This window comes from Camelus dromedarius, chromosome 3, assembly GCF_036321535.1.
Source record: "Camelus dromedarius isolate mCamDro1 chromosome 3, mCamDro1.pat, whole genome shotgun sequence".
NCBI classification, from domain to species: Eukaryota; Metazoa; Chordata; class Mammalia; order Artiodactyla; family Camelidae; genus Camelus; species Camelus dromedarius.
This window is the reverse complement of record NC_087438.1, coordinates 38,389,282-38,408,331: the sequence shown is the minus strand read 5'-3', so window position 1 is coordinate 38,408,331 and position 19,050 is coordinate 38,389,282. Positions and strand designations below refer to the sequence as shown.

General features: G+C 44.3%; 1 protein-coding gene and 1 long non-coding RNA gene across 3 annotated transcripts in view; one reads left to right on the top strand and one right to left on the bottom strand.

Moving 5' to 3' along the window:
• Positions 1 to 5,504, top strand: part of LOC116150763 (uncharacterized) — an 80,807-nt gene extending 75,303 nt beyond the window's left edge. Inside the window, exon 4 of the long non-coding RNA XR_004134507.2 lies at positions 4,234 to 5,504. This is a non-coding gene — a long non-coding RNA (uncharacterized LOC116150763). The remainder of the gene's footprint in view (positions 1 to 4,233) is intronic.
• The window catches only part of RAB3C (RAB3C, member RAS oncogene family), a 255,243-nt gene that overhangs the window by 82,797 nt on the left and 153,396 nt on the right, over positions 1 to 19,050 (bottom strand). The gene's annotated exons all lie outside the window — the stretch shown is intronic.

The following is a 19,050-nucleotide window of genomic DNA, read 5'->3' as shown; positions in this document are numbered from 1 at the left end:
CAGTCTTCCACTGTGAATCCCATGTGGTTTGAGTGGACTAAGTCTCCCTTGATTCCAGGGTGAGCCCATGGTAATGTAATAGCCTAGCCAACCAAATCCCCTTAGCCACTTGAAATTTGACAGGTGACTTTCTTATGGACAGTAAGACCCACATGTTCGTTTCAATTAACTTTCTGGTAGAAGACATTTGAGCATTATTCTTCTTTGGCATTCAGGAGGGAACTATCACAGCATGTCCAACAGTAGTCAGTGCCTGAATTTGCTAGAACTTTGCTAAATTCCATGGAAGCACTATGAATGTATACAGCAGCCACCCAGTGGTCTGGCATCCCTATTTTAATCTCAAGATTGTGTTTACCAAAAGATATGAGTCGCTTAGAATAAGAAATCTGTTCTACTCACTACGGTAACAAGTATTTAAAAAAACGATGTAGGAAGAGGTTGGTCAGGTTTAAGTGAAAAGACAAAGTTGTTTTGGACATGGTGAGTTTGAGATGCCTGTGTGATACCAAAGCAAAAATAGCTAAGAGTCAGTTGCATTAATGAGTCTAGACTTCAGGAGAAGTCCAAGGGGGAAATACCTATTTGGCCTTACAATAGAAACATCAGAGAGCTTTTAAAACCCAGGTTGTCCACGCTGCATCTCAGACCAATTAAATCAGAATCTCTAGGAGTGTAAACCAGACATTACAATTTGTAAAGCTGTCCAGGTTATTACAATGTATAACCAATTATAGAAAACAATGCCCCACTGTGTCTGGCAATATATTTGTGTGACAGGAGGGAAGGGGGCAGGGCACAACCATTAAAAGAATGACACAGCAATTGAGGATATGACATAAACTGGTTAGAACCAACTAAGCCCACAATGGCACAAGATTCAACTTCCAATAGACCTTGAGCCTTATTATACACTCATTGTAATACATTAGCATGGTAAATGACACACACTGGCGCCATGACAGTTTCTAGGCAGACTATAAAAGGCCAAAATGTGGGCAAGGCCCAGTTCCTGGAAATCCCCACTCCTTCCCCAAAATAGTTAGAATAATCCTCCCACTCCTTAACATATGAAACTACCCAGCCCATAAAGACGAACACCCCAACCTGGGGCTGCCTCTCTTGACTTCCGAGATGATCTGCACTCTATGGAGTGTCTATCTCAGGGCTGCTCTGGCTTTCCAAGATGACCCCATGTTCTGGGGCTGCTCTCCCTTCTGAGATGGTTTGCATTCTGTCTAAGGACTATGTCTCTCTCTAAATAAACTTGCTTTCACTTTACTATGACTTGCCCTTGAATTCTTCCCTGTGAGAGACAAGAACCTAATCTCCAGCAACATTTGAATTACTGGAAAATTCAGGCAACAAATAAAAACACTTGTAGATTTAATTATTGATTTAGGCCGTAGTTCCAATTTTCTCAAGAGAATAATTTTATTTGTATGCCCCTTTACCCACTTACTCCTATTTTTCTATAACAATTGGAAATTAAATTGAGTGGCTGCACAAAAAAGGAAACAACACGAATTTCCCCATGTTGGCAGATCTAGGTCCAAATTTGATCTCCTGTACTTATTAGCCTGGTGTGAACTTGACTGAGACATTTGACTTCCCTGAGCCTTAATTTTTCTCACTTGTAAAAATGGGCATAGTACGAACTTCCAGAACAGTATTGGTAATAAACAAGAGAATTCAAAAATGACACCCAAGGGCCAGCTACTTTGCAGCTGTTGGAAATACTGATGACAATAGCTGAAATAAGGCACACAGCTCCCTTGCAGAATGGCAGAAGCAAATTTCTGTTATCCTGCAGGTAATAGATTTAAGAGCAGCCATCCTTTAGATCCACATGCTATATCTCAACCTCCTGTCATTCACTGCTAGGGTTTTGTAATAGGTTCACCTTGGTTAATGTCGTGGGGAGAACGGGTCCTAAATGAGGCAGCTGGTGCTCAGAGCAGAGCCGTGATGACAGAGCTGACCAAGTAAGGCAGTGGTCCCTTGTTTTTCTCCCACCCACCAAGGTCTGGCTTATCATCTCAATTTCATTTTCCCTCCATTCCAGTCTCATAATTATAACGCATTTTTTCTCTCATGCCTTTTCCTTACTATTTGTGTTTCCCAGCCATCCTCTTCCATACCCCACCCCTCTGTGCCTGCACCCCTGTTCCTAAAGCTCCCCTCTATTTTTTCATCTCCTAACTAATCGCCCGCACACTGGTGGCATCATCTGGTTTTGCAAATACTTCACAAATGTGACAGTCATTAAACCACGGAAACCACTTAGGGAAATGAGAATAGGACACATTTGCATGCCATTACCCCAAATGGGAGATTTCTATAGCAAATATTGCTTATTTGGGATAATACCGAAATGCAACCATCTAGTTAATCTCTTAACACATTTCAATACAACTCTAATTATACACATTTTTTCACAGTATTCAGAAGAGAACATTAGAGGAGAAAACGTCCCTCCTTTGCCTACCACAGACGATTCATCCCTAGGAACCTCATTCCTGCATTGGCAATGCACATTTCACTAAATGTCTGTTTGAAGCTTTTATCCAACCTGTCTTAAGACACTAAAGCAGAGGCCAGCAACATTTTCACCAACAGGAAATTAAATACACATGCATGCATTTGTCCCTGATATAATCTGATCAACAAACAAAATTAAAACCGATTTTATTTCCACTCATTCACCTCAAAAAGACCCACACACTGGAATTCAGCATGTTCTCGTTTGAAGGGGAAACAGAAGTGGACCACACAGCGCTTACCTGGCAGGCAAGGTGGTGACAGTGCCCAAGGTTTTCGGCCTACAGCCCATGCAGCAAACACAAAGCCATCTTTGGCTGTTTTTCAAGACAGAGGCAGGGGTGCTGCAGAAAGCTACTGTGAACGCCTTATATGGAAAGGAGCCAGCCTGGAGCAGCACACAGAGCAGCTGAATTAAATGTGCAGATTAAATGAACAGCTTGCTTTATGTACATCAGTTAAGTTCAAAGCTTTCTGGCCGACTGCTAATAGCAGTCTTGGGGAAGAAATAAACAGTGACCTGGGTGGCCTGGGTTCCTGGCAGAAGGCAGGCAAGAGTGGCCTCACCCTCTGGCTCTCTCCTCCCCCACCTTCATTTCTCTTGCCTTTTTATCTTTATGTGCAGATTTATCTCCAGTACCTATTCTTGTGCGGGAAAGAAAAGGCTTGATCTCTATTTGGCCAGGAGTCCCTGACTGACCACAGCAGAGGGCGTGTTCAGCACCCTGGCAAAGGGGTCTAAACAGGGAGGACTTTCCAGCACTGGCTGTGACTGTCCTCATCATCTGAAGAACACGGAGCAGTCCCTGCCTGCCCAGCCACAGAACTCTTGACAATCAATCGTTAGATGCAAGTGTGGCCATGCACGTCGACTGTCCGGCATCATTAGACTTACTACCATTGTGATGATTGTTCACAAAATCTGAGGGCGAGTCTTGTCCCAGTGAGGTTGGCAGATGTCCCCTTGGAGTTCTATATTCAGGGAACAGTCTTTCCCCAAGCGTCACCCCCTGCAATTCACCACACTTCTTCTCTCTTGCCGAGGATTCAAGATTCACTGAAAGGTGCTGGCTCATTCAGGGTCACTGCAGGGGCAGGTCTCACCCAACCCAGCCCAGGTCACACCTGTCCTTGTGACACAGGTTTTATTCACACCTTTGTAAAGGGCCAGGCAGCAAAGCTGGGAGCTGCCTCTTGGGAGGGAGGTGGCTGGCCGGGAAGATGCGGCAGCCGTGGATGCAGCAGGGCCTGAGGTTAAGGCTATGGCTGCGGGGGAAAGGCCCCTCAAACAACCTCTCTAGGCTTCTTACCACCCCTCCACCCCATCACAGTCCTTTCCCGAGTGCGGTCACCCACAAGGCCCCTTCTCTGCCCAGCATCCTTCTCCTTACTCCACAGGGGGCTGTGGGACGTGGGGGGAGGAGCTCGAGGCAGGAGCAGCATGCCCATTCCTGCCCACGTGCATCGGCTGTGAACTGTGCTTCCCCACCATGGAGGTCCCCCCACCACAGCCTCCTCTCCCAAGGGCCTCCACTCTCCAGAGCCACCCCACCCCTACCCTAACCTTGTCCTTGCTTAGTCAACTCAAATCCCAAGCTCAAATGAAGAGGGGGCTCCCCCTTTTTTTGGCCCCCATTTGGTACAAAGCGACATGTATCAAATTGATCAACACACATTTGACTTTGCCTTCAGGTCTCTGCTATTTCTATCAACTGGACGCTGGTGGCTCCTAGACAGAGGCAAGCCCAAGGTCAGGCCATGACAGAGGGTCTGAAGACACTACTGGCTGTTCTGTAGGACGTTCATCAGCAGTGGGATGCAACGGGGCCAGAGCCCTTTAAGCTGTAGCGCTGCAGCTCTCAGTGCCACACCTCCCAGCACAGCCACCCTGGCCCTGCGGCTGCAGGACTGAGCAGGTAAGCCTGGGCAGCTCAGCATGAGAGCCTCTGCCTGGTTCTACACATCGTTCCTTGGCCAGCCCTGGAGTTTGAGAAGCACCCTGGAGAGTTCAATTTATTTTTTAAGAAATCAAAAAGCCTATTTTAAAAGTTATGCAAACACAACATTCTTCTAGAACATACAGATAAACATAGAAGAAAAAACAAATTACTGTCTACCATACTCCCAAATCCGTCACCATTACCATTTTTCTGTCTATCCTGTTCGAGGGACTTTTTAGGCAGTCCCCAAGTCTCAGCCTCCTTCTGATGAAACTGGAATTTATTATCATCTACTAGTTGTCACCTACAAAGGCACGGTGATAACTGAAGTCTGTATGGAAAATGCTGACGATTTACACAGAGGCTATTTCTTTGCTGTGGAAATGGTAAATAACTCTTAAGTTGTAAGTTTCAAAAAAGAAGAAGAAAAAAAAAAAGATGCCGACACCAGCCTGGCTGCAACGCAAGGAGGAAAAGTTTTGAACTCTGAGCTCCCAGGCTTTCCCCTGGGGCAGGTGTGGGGCACCCACGGGCCTGCAGAGCTCAGGTCCACTAAGGGATGTGAGCTGGGGTGAGGGGCTGGCAGCAGTGGCCACTCACGTCACCCCCGTCACCTCAGAAGCAGTCTAGTTTCTGGAACTTCAGATCTTGCAAGGATGCAGTGAACTTCCTGACGCTGGCCGCTTTATCTCTAAAGCCGACAACTTGCCCTTCCTTTCAGCTCACCTCTAACATCCTCAAAAGCCCCCTGACCTTTCCACCTCTGTAAGTGCCACGCAGATGTGGCACATCTACAGCAGTCTTTCCTATTTGTTGGGGAACCATAAAATCACCCTCATGGTGCTTTCTTCTAACACACAAATAGAAGGTTAATATTTTGATAAATGGACTTGTGTCCTTTTCTCCCCAGATGGGCTCTGTTCCCTTTACGCTCCCCTTGCCCCGCCCCCTGTGCTGTGGAGCCAGCTGGGCTCAGAGCCTTAGGGGAGCCATGTGGTTTGGAGGAAAATAAATATAACCTGCTCGGGGTTTTTTTTGTTTGTTTTTTGTTTTTTTCTGAACTCTGTTTTCCAAAGCCCAGACCTCTGGGAGAATGTAGGGACTTCACAGAGATATATACAGGGCAGCTTGAAGAAGAGTGGAGAGGTAAGAGCTGAGATGTTCCTGGGCTGGCGGGGAGGGATGGAGAGAACGGGGTGCACCCCTCTCCTCAGCACAGCTGGGAGATACCAGGACCCGCACAGGTGGGCCCACCGAGGGCAGTCCTGCGAAGACTCTACCTACCAACGGGGGGAAAGTATGACCAGCCAGCCTGCTCCTCCCAACACAGCTCTAAACTCTGGACTCCAGACTTCTGCCCAAGGAGGGGGGCGGGTTGGAGGGGTGCTCGAAACCCCAGAGGGCTGAGGTTCAGGTCTGGGACAAGGGGACTCAGACTTAATGGGAAGTGAAACTGTTTATTACCCACTCAAGTTGTTAATTAATACCATACTTGTCTTACTTTTTGTTTGCTGCCATAGCAAATCACAACAAAGACTTAAAAGAACACAAGCTCATATCTTACATTTCTGAAGGTCAGAAGTCGGCGGCAAGTCTCCCTAGGCTAAAATCAACGTGACACCCACAGGGGTCAGTTCTCTTCTGGAATCTCTCTCAGATAGTCTGTTTCTCTGCCCTTTTTCCAGCATCTAGAAGACGGCTGCATTCCCTGACTCACGGCCCCCTTCCAGCTTCAACACCAGGAGCAGCCAGTACAGCCCTTCTCACAGCACAGCACCCTGACACTGACTCCTTCCGCTCCCTTCTCCCTCTTTTAAGGACTGCTGTGATGGTATTAGGTCCACCTGGTAACCTCCCTAACTTGAAGTCAGCCGATTAGCAATCTTAATTCCATCTGAACCTTTGCGTGTAAAGTAACATACTCACAGGTTCCAGGGATTAGGATGCGGACATCTTGGAGGTGGGGCACCATGCCTAGCATGTACCCAAATATTTATGCCTGAGTTTCTGCCCACTGTAGTCACCTTTTCCATATGCCCCTTCCTGTTTCCCTTAATAACAAACGCCTTGATGACTTGCACTGATCTTCAAAGGAAAGAAAGTTATTTTGACTAATTCTTCTCACACTTTGATGCCCTATATGCTGCTACTCAAAGTATGGTCCGTGGATCAACAGCATTGGTATCACCTGGGAGCTTGTGAGAAATGCAAACTCTTCAGCCTCTTGCCAGACCTACTGAATCAGAATCTGCACTTTATCAAGATCCCCAGGTGATTCCTATGCACTGATTCAGAACATTCCAAATTGTGGAAGCTTGAGCCTTACTGTAAAGGTAAGAATGCAAAAAAAAAAAAAAAAAAGCATGGCAAGTTTTCTACCAAAAGAAAAACTCAAGCTCAAGAGAGGTTAAATAACTTGGCAAAATCATTTCCTACAGGAATTTCCAAACTGTCCCAATGCATTAGCATCACCTGAGCTTTAGAAGATCCCAAGGTCAGGCGGCATCCCAGACCAAAGAAATCAGATTCTCTAGAGGGCAGGACACCAACATCAGTGGCTTTTAAAACTCCTGGGATGTTTCCAGTGTGCAGCCAGCTTTGAACGCCTGCAATTTAAAAGACTTTCAATGGCGAAGAGAGTCTAAACCCAGGACTGTTTTGTTTTTAAAACTGAAAGTCTCATGTCCCATGAATTCCCCTCAGTCCTGGGCAAACTGAGACAGTAGTTATCTTTGTTTATAGATACAAAATCCAGACCACCTCAAGCTGCTGCAGGAAAAAAGCTGGGTCTAGTTTTTCACCCTTACACAGTCCCCTGGTTCCCTGTGGGATGACACAGCGGGCACAGATTAGCCATTAGGAGGCATCTTAGAAGGTGTGGGTGAGGCAGATAACACTGCTCTCCTTTAGAACTGAGACACATTCTTAAATATGTTCATCTGCATCTCACACAGCCTATGAAAGCTTGCTAATGGTCCTTAAAGGCTCACTGACCCTTTTCAAGCACTGTAATGAGGTAATGGGGATGAAGGGCAAAGGTAGACATCCCTTCTCTACACACACCCTTTTTAGTCTTTTTGACTCCCTCCTTTCCAGCACTCTCTACTTAAGGAACATATTTAGAATAGCTGGTAATAAGAATAAGGCCTTTTATTTTAGTTGGCTTGTAATACAGGTGGTTTTTTTTTCCTTTAATGAAATGCAGCCATACATGTAAACCCAGTCTCTCTGAAGTGAAAATAAGAACATTATACAGCATATTCTTCATATTTGAATTGGAAGAGGCAGGCGTTCTCACCCATTAATTTTTAAGACAGTTTTTCAAACAAGGGAGGGAAAGGTAGACCTTTGCCCAGTTAAGGATGGCTGGACACAGGCCTGCTTGTCACTCTGGACCCTGCACATCCCTCATCTTGAGATAAGAACCAGGCACCTCCAAAGGATGCCTCCTCACATGTTCCCCCACAGACTCCTCACTCACAACAGAATCTAGTTCCTATTTCTAGTCTTCGAAGTGACACAAAAGTGCTCTGTTTACTATGAAAGTGCTGCCAGGGCTGTTGCCCAAGAATCATACCCCTGCCCCTCCCTCAAATAGAAACAAACTACTCTTATCTAAGTTTCAGGAGGAAGCTGCAAAGACTGAAAAAAAGAACTGGTTAGAACCAGCTAGACCCAAGACGGCAGAGGATTTGACTTCCAGGTGACCTTGAGCCTCATTATAAGCTCACGGTAACTTATTAGCACGCTAAATGACACACCTACCCACCGGCACCATGACAGTTGATGACTGTCAAAACCACCACCAAAAAAGCCCATACAAGGATTGGAAAGGAGTTGTATCAGTTACGAGTGTAAACCATACCCCTGTTCTCGGATAACTCATGAATGCTCCTCCCACTCTTTCCAGTTCCCTCCCTTTACCTTGACCCTCCTATATATTTGGTGTCTCCACTCAAATTGTGTTGAGAAGTTGATTTGCAAACTACGTTTCTGCTTTCTCCACTCTTTGGCTACTGAATAAAACCAGTGCTGTTCCAGTCTAAGCATCACGTTTGTTACTGGCTGTGCAAATTCCATCAGAGAAAGAAGCTCCCTGGCCAGGACAGGGGGTCTTGGCCTGTCCTAGGACCTGACCAATTCAGTGACAGAAGGATTGAACTCAGCCAAAATTTAAGTCAAAAACAATAGCTTCTCCGGGCTCCTGGTTTGTTTTAGAAACCTGAAGGAATTTGTTGTTTGAAGATAAAGAGGGAGGAAAGGAGAAAGAAAAATTCTGCACCTTTAATCCCCTGGTTCATGACCAGGTTTGCCTGGCCACATGCCCAAACATGCCCATCAGCTAAGCACCTTCATGAAAACACAGCAGACTTATTACTGCATTTGCTTTTCTTTCACCTAAAGCAAGCGCTATGTGGAAAGCACATGGCCTCTTTGCTTTCTCAATCATTTGTGGGAGGACTACTTAATATACAAATAATGGTTTTCTGGGTTCTCCTAAGAGCTTCGGTAAAAACAAACAATTATTTATCTGAAATATCCTAATATAAAGATTATGCTTCTTTGGAAGAAAATACAAATTCATCTTGGTGTGACAGTCACTGGAGAAAATCTTTCTGTTCTAAATGGCTCACACATGTTTCTTTATTCCTGCACTTCAGATATTCAGTCTTTTGAAAAGATTCAAGTATCAGTTTGGATTTTTTTCACTATACAAACTAACATACTTTTAGCTCTGCCAAGCTGGAGGTGGACATATTTTTTAAACTTTCAACTGAAATAAGTTCTCTGGATGAGCACATCAAATGTCAATTTCTTAAAAATCTTATCTCTGTGACAGATACAATTTGGGGGATATTTGTGCTTTATAAACATCTATGCATGTGTGTTGGGCTCTCAATTAGTTTCTAAAAAGGAGAAGACTGAGTAAGTGTCAGAATATGTATCCTGACAATGCCAGCACCACACTGATGAGAAAAGTAACTGAAGCCAAAAGGAATAGCTATGAATATGCGTTGGGAATCAAGGGGAATTATCAGTAGTTTCCTACCAGGGAAGAAGTGAGACAATTGAAATAAATATCAGTATAGGACATAATACAATTGAAGGCTGCTACAAAGAAAAAAACCTTCATGTTACAAATCTGAAAGGCAAGTGTGGCCCTAGAACCTAGCTCTTAAGAAATAATTCTTATCCTTCTATGTTCTGTTCAGGTTTCGAAGGCAATGAAAGCTTTCTGGGTGTAAGACTGACATTCCTAATGAAGTACTGATGGATTAAGACCTTTGGATGACTTACATTCCAATAGTATGTTAGGATTCTCAAATCTAACCTATTTCAGAAATGCGAAGTTTGAAAAATTGTTATTATTGTGGAGATGATTTCTGAGCAGGACAAAAAAAAAGGCTCATTTTCATGTTTGGGCTGATTTCAAAAAAAGTAGTAAGTAACAGTCACTACAAAGGAATATTTTATGTTTAATTACTGGAGTAAACATTTGCTTTGATGGCCACAGTCAAAGACTAGCAGTTGTGCACAGAATAACAGTGGACATAGTGACTGTTCGCATTTGGAGTTGTTACTTATTTGCAGTGAGACATTAAAGTGTGCCCCGAGAAATTCTGGGGACAACCTAAGATAGAAGGTTTGGGCTTGGGTGTTAGAGAAGGCAGAGGGCATGCAGATTTTTCATGTGAGTTGAATGCATCATGCCACGGAATGGGACACACAAGCAGGTAGAGAGAGGAGCCTCACTCACTCCTGGGATGCTTTCTTCCAAGGCTCGCCCACTTAACCAGTTGAAATTTACCCCTGTGGTGCTCTAATAAAGTACTCCAATTCCCACTCATTCACTCACACTTTCACCAAAGCTTTACAGACATCACACCTTTCAGTCATGAGGATAACGGGGAAAGAGGGTGCAGTGTTTCTCCCTTGGGAAGCTTTCAGGCCAAACGGGGTTGATAGGAGAAGCACACAATTACAAGGCAGACAGTAGTAAGTGCCGCAAAGTAAAAAAGTAAATTCTAGCAGAGGTTAGCCGGAAGTGAGAGTCAGGAAAAGTCTCATGTAGAAGGAAACATCTGAGCTTGGCTGTGAAAAATGAAAGAATAGAGACCTGCAGAGATGGGAGTCAGAGACAGGGGTGGTGGAAACAGAGGGGAAAGTTGGATGAGCACCGTTGAATGCAGCCCAGGTTGGGTTGGAGAACTGGAGAGAAACCAGGGGCCAGGCGATAGCCTGGCTGTAGGTTGGGACCAGATTATAGGAGGCCCCATATGCTAAGGGATTTAAACTTCATTTTTATAGGTCTAAAGGCCACTGAAAGATTCTGAGAAGGGTGATGACATGAGCAGAAGAACAAGTTTTAAGCCTAACCCACTAAGAGTTCCTACTCACCATTTTGGCAACTAAAAATTGAGCCCCAATGCCTTTAAAGTATATATAGTATGCAATGAATTAACTTTTTTCCTGTGGATCTAGAATGGTGCTAGTTAAGGACCATGCTTGGAGGAACTGAGAAAGTAGTTTCTCAAATCATATTTGGATTAAGAACCCTGGTTAAGAAAGGAAGTGATTGAAAATACAGAGACCAAATTAAGCAACTCTTACAAGTCCAAGAGAAAGAAAGAAACTAAGATGATAGCAAAGAGAGAAATATTTAAGTATTGATTTTAATCAAGTCATATCTACCCAGTAGAAGACCATACTCCTGGCCAAATGGTTACGTGTTAACAGTAAATACTAGAAAGTCATACTTGTGTGGAGTTGAATGTGAATTTGGTGAACAGCCATGAGTACTTTTGGCTGGAGGTTTCAAAATTTTTTATTTGATTGACTGACTTTTAGAGGGGTTTCTCCTTGCCTGGAGAAGATAGTTACCATTCAAAGATAGGGCTGGAGTGTAATTTAGAAAAAAAAAAATTTGTAATTCTAGAGAAAAATAAAGAATACCTGAATTAAATTATAGCCAGTATACAGTTGAAAACTATGAAATAGATGATTAATAATGAAATATTAGATCTATCATGTTAGTCACATTTCCTTGGGTAGGGCACCTGTTTTTGTTAATGACTATTAAACAACAAGCATTACTACCTTTCAAATGAGTATATCAAAAGCTCTACCTAAGACCCCAGAAGGTTCCACAACACTAATTACACCCACCTCAACCTGTCCACCAAAAAGACACAGGCTTATTCTGGCCAGGGAGACAGAGAGCTGCAGCATTACACAGCCACTGTCTGCATTTTGCTGACTATATTGGAAGGAAGCAAAGATTTTCACTGACTTCAAAAATTTAAAAATCAATTGACAAGCACTCAGTTCCCAAAGGTAATACTCTGAGCAAGAACATAAGCAAAGAGCAAAATCTAGTTACTAAGGACCCTGGAATAAGAAACAAGATATCCAGACTTGGATGATTTGGAGACAGAGACTAAAGGTAAGTTAAAAGAAGGATCCAGACCAGACCAACATTATTTTCTTAGAGAAAAGGATTTGGTGAGATATTGGTACCCAAGGAACATTTTTAATAATTTGCCAAACTTAAATACATGAACTGTTAAGCCCCAGGTCTCTCATATCAGTGAGTACAAAGTACTACCTTTTAGAGTTCTTTCCAATACCAATGCTTAGATTCTCAGGAAACCAAATTCAAAAGCTCTCTCTAAATTATTCAGTCTCCCTCTAGGAAGGTGGGTTGTCCCATTTAATCAGGGCTGCTACCTCCAGATCTGTAGTCCCATCTTTTTGGAATCCACTGACCTTACTATCATTTTGTCATCTGATCACTCTTGCTCTGCTGCCCCCAATTTGTTCCCAATAGTACGTCCACGACACTGCTGACCCTCTCTACTTCTCTCTGCCCTTCAGTGCTCTTGAGCCCTAGGCCAGTAGCAGATGCCTTTCTGAGGTCCACGACCACTTACTGGAGAGGAGGTTTCCCCACCAGAGCTTTTGGGTTCCTAGAGTTGTCATCCTCTTCCCACAGTGTCCCCCTTCCGCTGTGCAAAGTGCCACCAGACAGGTATCTCTCTTTATCTGAAGCTGACTGTGGGCCAGGTTCAAGTATTTTCTTCATGGCCTGTTGGGTACTATGCACTTTAAGAAATGTGGATAAGCACCTATTTTGTGTTTCCTAAATATTCCGTACCCTTAAACTCTCCTGGAACGCACTAGTAATAATTGGGAACTGGATGGCCCAGCACACACAGACAATCGACCAGTGATTCAGTTCCAGCTGAAATCGAAAATATCCTTTTTAAGTCATGGATCTATCTTTCCAGCTATCTGTCATGGGTTCATTCTTGACAAGTCAACAAATTCATTTTTTTTGTAGTTGTTGACTCCACAAAATTCTGGGTTAAGGAGCAGCTTCCAGGTTTTTTAAACATAAATACTTGGACCTGATGGTGAAGACAGTCAGGATTTAAGAGCCAGAGTAAGAACGAGGATGAAGTCAGTTTGTCTTTGTGACTCTGATCTGTTAGCACTGGCTCGTACTCCCCTTTTTGAGACTAACATTATGAGCGTTCAGCACTGGGTTGCCTGTATTTGAAAATAGAAAGAACAGAATGAGATCTTATCATAATGGTTTAGCAGAGACAGAATGAATGTGGCTTAATAAATGATTGTTGATGGGGTGCCTGGGCTCTCAAAGATGAGTTCTGAGTTCTCAATCCTGTCTGGGAGAATGACATTATTAATTGATCAAGAGAAGACAGAAGCTGCAGGAGGCTTGGGAGTGAAGGTGATTAATTCAGTGTTCGACACGCTGAATTGGAGATTCTCGTGGATCATTTGAGTGGAAACACCCAGAGTCACCCAGATATAGGGAACTTGGAAGGTAAGTCTAAACTCAAGACATATGTGTGGGAGTCAGTCCACAGACATGACAGATGAGGCCAGGAGTATGAATAATTTTAATTCACCACTTTGACATTCAGGTTGGGTATGAGAGGCAGAGATGTGGGCAAGCAAGTTAGCGTTCTTGGCGTATCTCATTTAATGATGAGGTTCACTCCTACTTATTTATGATTAGACAAGAAAAACAAGGATATCTGAAATTACTAGGCATATCAAGTCCGTCTTAGCCTTTATCCAGGCATTAGAGTCAGACAGAACTCGATTCGGATTCACACCTTTGCCTTGCCTGCATTCCCTTTTTTTTTAAATTGGAAATGACTCTAAGTGGAAGTGGAAGAAATAATCAGCTCCCATAAAAACCAACAAATGCCTCCTCTCCTTTCCCTACTTGTTAATGATTCTAAGATTTGCAATTTGTAAATCAGTTAGATGAAGAGGGTAAAATCCTGGAAAGCCCTTACCTCTTGCTGAGATCTAGCCAAGAACTTACTACAAGACTCTAGACAATCTTCAGAGAAAAGTCTGCTAACTTGGCTTGTGAAGGATGATGCTTTTACTAAGTTTTCGTCCTAAATCCTATGAGATTTAGATAGCTAAGAGCTCCCAGAGCATAAATAATAAAACTCGGAAGTGAAGAAAAATATTGGACTGGATTAGTCTAAAAATACAAATATAGAGTTCTAATTCATATTATGATACAATTACAAAAAGATTAATTTATTCATCAAACATCAGCTGAGAATCCACAATGTGCCAGCTTTGAACAAGATTTAGGGATTACAAACCTGGCTGAAGGAATTATACATAACACACAGTCCTTCTCTTCAAGACCTCCCCAGTCTCATGGGAGACACAGACACACAAAAACTGTTACAAGTAAATGTGCTAAAATGCTATAGTGCAATACGAATTGTTTTGGGTATATAGACAAATTATTTCTGACTGCGGAATCTGGGAAGGCTTCTAAGAAAAAGTGATATTTGAGATGGGTCTTGATGCTCAAAGATTTCTGAGGTGGTGAAGGCAGGGCTGGGCATTCTAGAAAAAAAGAACAGCCCTGGCACCCCTACACAGAGCCTTGGCAGCTAACTGAAGCAAGAAGTAAGGAAGTCTGGTGCAGGGCATAGAGTGAGCTGCAGAAAGGACTGAAGGAGAGAACCGAAAAGATAGGTTGGGGCCAGCTTGAGCAAGATTGGTTTTTATCCTGATGAGCTTGATAGTAAGTCAGTGAAGAGAGGGGGCTGTGTCAAAAGCTGCAGTGAGAAGTGACGAGGCCGAGGACTGCAAAGAGCTGAGGATGTGAGAGTCTTCTGAAGTCGAACTACTAAGACTCAACACACGGAATAGAGGCTAAGTCTCAGGTTCCTTTCCTGGAAGCCTGGAGAGCATGGCTGAGGATCCTAGCAATGCCCCAGTATTCTTCTTTCCCCTCTTCTTCCTGGGCACAGAGCTAAGTTCGTTTCCCAGAACTTCTGCACATAGTTGGGGTGATGTATCTGCATTTCGCACAGTAGGGTGTGGACAGAAGTGAGATACACACTACTTCAAGACCTGTGGATTCATTCTCTCTCTTGTCCATCTGCAGTAACCTTCCGTGTAAGGTGGTAGAGATGCCACATCTCAGGAGGAGTGTGATCATCATCCTGGTAAAAAATGGGGATCATCCACCCCATTTTGGCCCTAAAAAGTGTTTGGAGCAGAACTTCCCCAGCATCCTACCTCTCTGCAAGACTGCAGTGGGGTCTGATATCCAATGGGCTGGGAGCAAGCAAACGAGTTTTATTGTGGCAAGGCATTAAGATTTTGTGGTTTGTCTCTTTCAGAAGCTAGTGTTACTACCTTGAGTAATACTGAGGAGAAGAAGGGGGAGTGATATGAATAAAGCAGAAGATTGAGAAAAAAAACAAACAGTGGGCTTAGTTGCACCTAGGCTGAATTTGAGGGAAGTGTAGGGGCATCTGGGTGCTCAAGAGATCAGAAGAAAAACGGGTTTAAAGCTTAGAAAAGAGGCTCAGGCTAGCCCTGTTATATCTGGATATTCTTTGAAGTCCAAGAAGTATGAAGAACCAGTCTTGATGCATATAGGTTGAGATGAGGAGCAGAACTCTGGGGGCAACACTAGTATTTATGGTGTAGAAAGAAGAGGATTCATCAGAAGAGTTTAGGGAAAGAGTGACCAAGTGGGGAGAAAAAGGGAGAGACATTTTCTCCTTTGTTTTAGTTACTTCCTGCAATATAGCATTTTAGGCTTTTTAAAAAATATAATTTACTGGACACATTCCGTAAAAATCCAGGGAGACGGACACTTCCCAATGTATGAATTAAGAAAATGGAGGCATATTGACACAACATTGTAAACTGACTATAACTCAATAAAATAAAAATTAAAAAAAAAAAAAACAGAGGTGTAGAGAGGTTACATGACATCCATCCTTAAGCTTCTACAACTCATCAGCTAGAGAGCAGGGATTTGATTCTAGACCACTCTGCTCCAGAAAAGTAGAACATACCTAAATGGTGGCTGGGGGAGTGAGCTGCCACTGAAAGAACCAAGAAAGATTCTGATGTGTCTGAGTGGGAGGTGAGGTGAGCAGAACAGAGGCAGGGTGCAGTCACAGCCAGGAAGCAAGGAGCAGAAATGAGGTCAGTGTCTGATGCAAGATGCAAGGTGCTCAGGCAGGCAGAGGGGCTCCAGGAACTCAGAGAGAAAACAAGACTTGAATAAGGGAAATGCCCAAAACTAGAGTTACACGCAAGAGTTTAAGGTTGAGAACTGAGGAAACAATAAATGACGCTTACAGTTGGCACTTAAGTCCTTGGCACTTACAGAGGGCCAGGCCTGTATGCTCCCCTGCCCCACTGAGCCATTCCTCTAAGAAGATTTGCCAACTGGTGTCCTGCTGTTTGCAGATGACTTACAAATGTATTCTGTTTGGTCCATAAAATGGGTTTTTTTTTTTAAATTAAAGTTCATTCTCATCATTTAAAAATGAAGACAATGGACATCAAACTTCAGATTTCAGGATTCTTTTGAAAACTTAGATGGTCAGCAGCTCTGAACCACCTGTCCCCATGATGCCTCTTGTGGATAGGTAAGAAGTCTGCCACCTTGGCGGGGTCACTGATTCCCATGACCTGCCAGCCTTTGTAGGATTTCAGTCTGCAAACACTGCTTGAAGAGATAGGAAAAGGGACCTCAGGCCTCAATGGCGGTCATGATGCTGCTACACTGGCCGGGAGGGGTCTTCTGACTCGAGGGTACTTGTAATCGGTAAGGACACAGCTGGGCTTGCTTTGGCCGTGAGGTTTCATTAAGGAACAGAGACACTCGACAGAAGCTCCAGGGTCTGGCTTTTGGTACTTTAGGTTATTTGCAACCTTGGCCAAGAGTATTCTCAGAAGGGCACTGGGGGCAGAAAACAGATGGGAGTGAATGAAGGCTGAGGGGATAATGGTCCTAGGTGAACATGACCAGGCTTCCTGTCTCTTACCATTGCCCTTTCAATTTGCAACACAGCAGCCAAAAGGAGCCTCTCGAATATGTCAGCTCATGTCATTCCTCTACTCAGAACATTCCCATGAGCTTCCTAATTTACCCACAGTAAAAGCCAGAGTCCTGACCTGCAATGCCCCCCAAGGCCCTCAGGATCTGGTCCCCCGGCCTCATATCCCACTACAGTCCCCTCCCCACTCTGCTCCAGCCACGGTCTTCCGTGCTGCTCCCTGACTTACACTAAGCACGCGCCCATCGTGCCACAGGACCCTCACCTGGCATTCCCTCGGCTTCAAATGCAGATTTTCCACATGGCTTACTCCTTTACTGCCTTCAGCTCACCTACCCTGACTGCTCTATTGAAAGGAGCAGCCACACACCCTCCCTAGTACTCTCTGCCCATTCCAGTTTATTTTCCCCCCAGGCATTTATACACATTTTAAATTTGTTTGTTTCCTTCATTAGGCTATGATCTGCCTTCCCTTCATTAAAAGGCAGGAGATATTTTTTCTTTTTTCTTCTCCACTACTCTCTCTCTAGTGCTAAGGGTAGCGCCTCACATACAACAGGTACCCTGTACACAGTAGCTGGATGAGACTGAGCCAGAGACTGACTGGGCTGAAGGGTGGAGGATGGAAAGAGATACAAAAGGTGGAGGACATAAACGACAGAGCCTAATCCTAGGAGAGCTGGGGGCAGATAGAATTAGAAGCCTCACGGGAGGGACTGGCCTTGAAAAGGCAGGAAGAGAATTTTCCCTCTCAGGTAGGCATGAAGGAAGCAAGGATAGGTCCTGATACCAAGCATGGAAGGAAGAGAAATTGACACATATCAATTACCATTTGCTAATGAACTCACTCACTCATTTACTGTACCCCTACTGCATTTGGGGTACATGCTAGGGACTAGAGGTGCAGAGGTGATGCCCTCTATTTTCTCTGTCAGGTAGGAGCAGGGTTAGTAGTTGAGAATGAGGAGAGGGGAGAGTTGTAGGATGTTTGAGAAGGAAAGGGTTTGGAAGAGCTGTTTGGGGCACTGTCAACAGAAAGTGGGTAGGACACATGAAAGGACTGCCGAGTCATGCAGAAGGCCCAGCTGAGGCTGTTCGGTGCCAACTGGCACAGGTATCTGATTTCTCTAACATCATTTGCGGCCTGAGAGCAGAAGCTGACAAAAGCAGATGGTTGGAATAAATTGGTCCTGGGGATTGCTAGGAGAGGGTGCTGTGGGAGGACCGGAGAGTAAGGGGAATCAGCCCGGAAACCTGACTCCCCACTGCCTCTTCACTCACCTGGGGCTGCTCACCTGATTTGGAAGAATGACACTGATCGTCTGACAGCTGTGCCCTCTTCCCCCTAGGAATCACCACTGGCCTCAAACAAGAGTACCCAGTATGAACTGCTCCACAAACTTTGAATAATGGAAATGTTGATATTTACCCCTGGGGGCTCCTCTCTCCTCACTCCCCATGAATTACCAAAAGGGGATCCATCTGACTTCCACACAGTGATGCTTTGAAAGCTGGTCCTTCAGCATCCGACAGACACTTCTGGCCCACTCTGTGGGAGTCCTTACTTATTTAGCTTCTGATACATACAGGCAGTTGTAGTCCTTCGAGGGAGGATGACTTTAATCTGATTCCAAGTCCACTTAGAAGAGTCCCTTCTGTAAGTTCCCAAGGACATGCTTCTACTAATGGAAGAGAACTTCTTGGGCATCTTCCTCACTATAAGCCTCCATCTGCCGTAACTTTTGGACACTAATTGGTCCCAGTATGTAGTCTACTCTGCCAAACCTATAGCTGGTTAGTCCCTTGATCTCAGGCTCACCTTGCCTTCACCTCTCTACTTTGACAGGTTTATTCTGTTAAACTTGAGGAGGGATCATCCCACTGTTGGCCTGTCCCTTCTAGGGCTTTATCTGAAATCTTTATGACCACTCACTTCCCCAGGTACACACACAGTGTCAATCTGCTGCTCTCTTGGGAGAACCTCTTCATGTAACACCCCTATTGGTCAAAGGATGCAGGCAAAGCATTAAATGCCTTCTTCCTCGGGCTGTCCCTCTTTCCTACCTGGAACTTGACACTCTCACCCTTGGCTTCATAGTCATGTGAACGCATCATGGTTTTACTTTGTCGCTTAAAAATATTTTACTCTCTAATCTTTTCATGGCTTTCTGTACAATAGAGCTATGATTTCCGTCCCC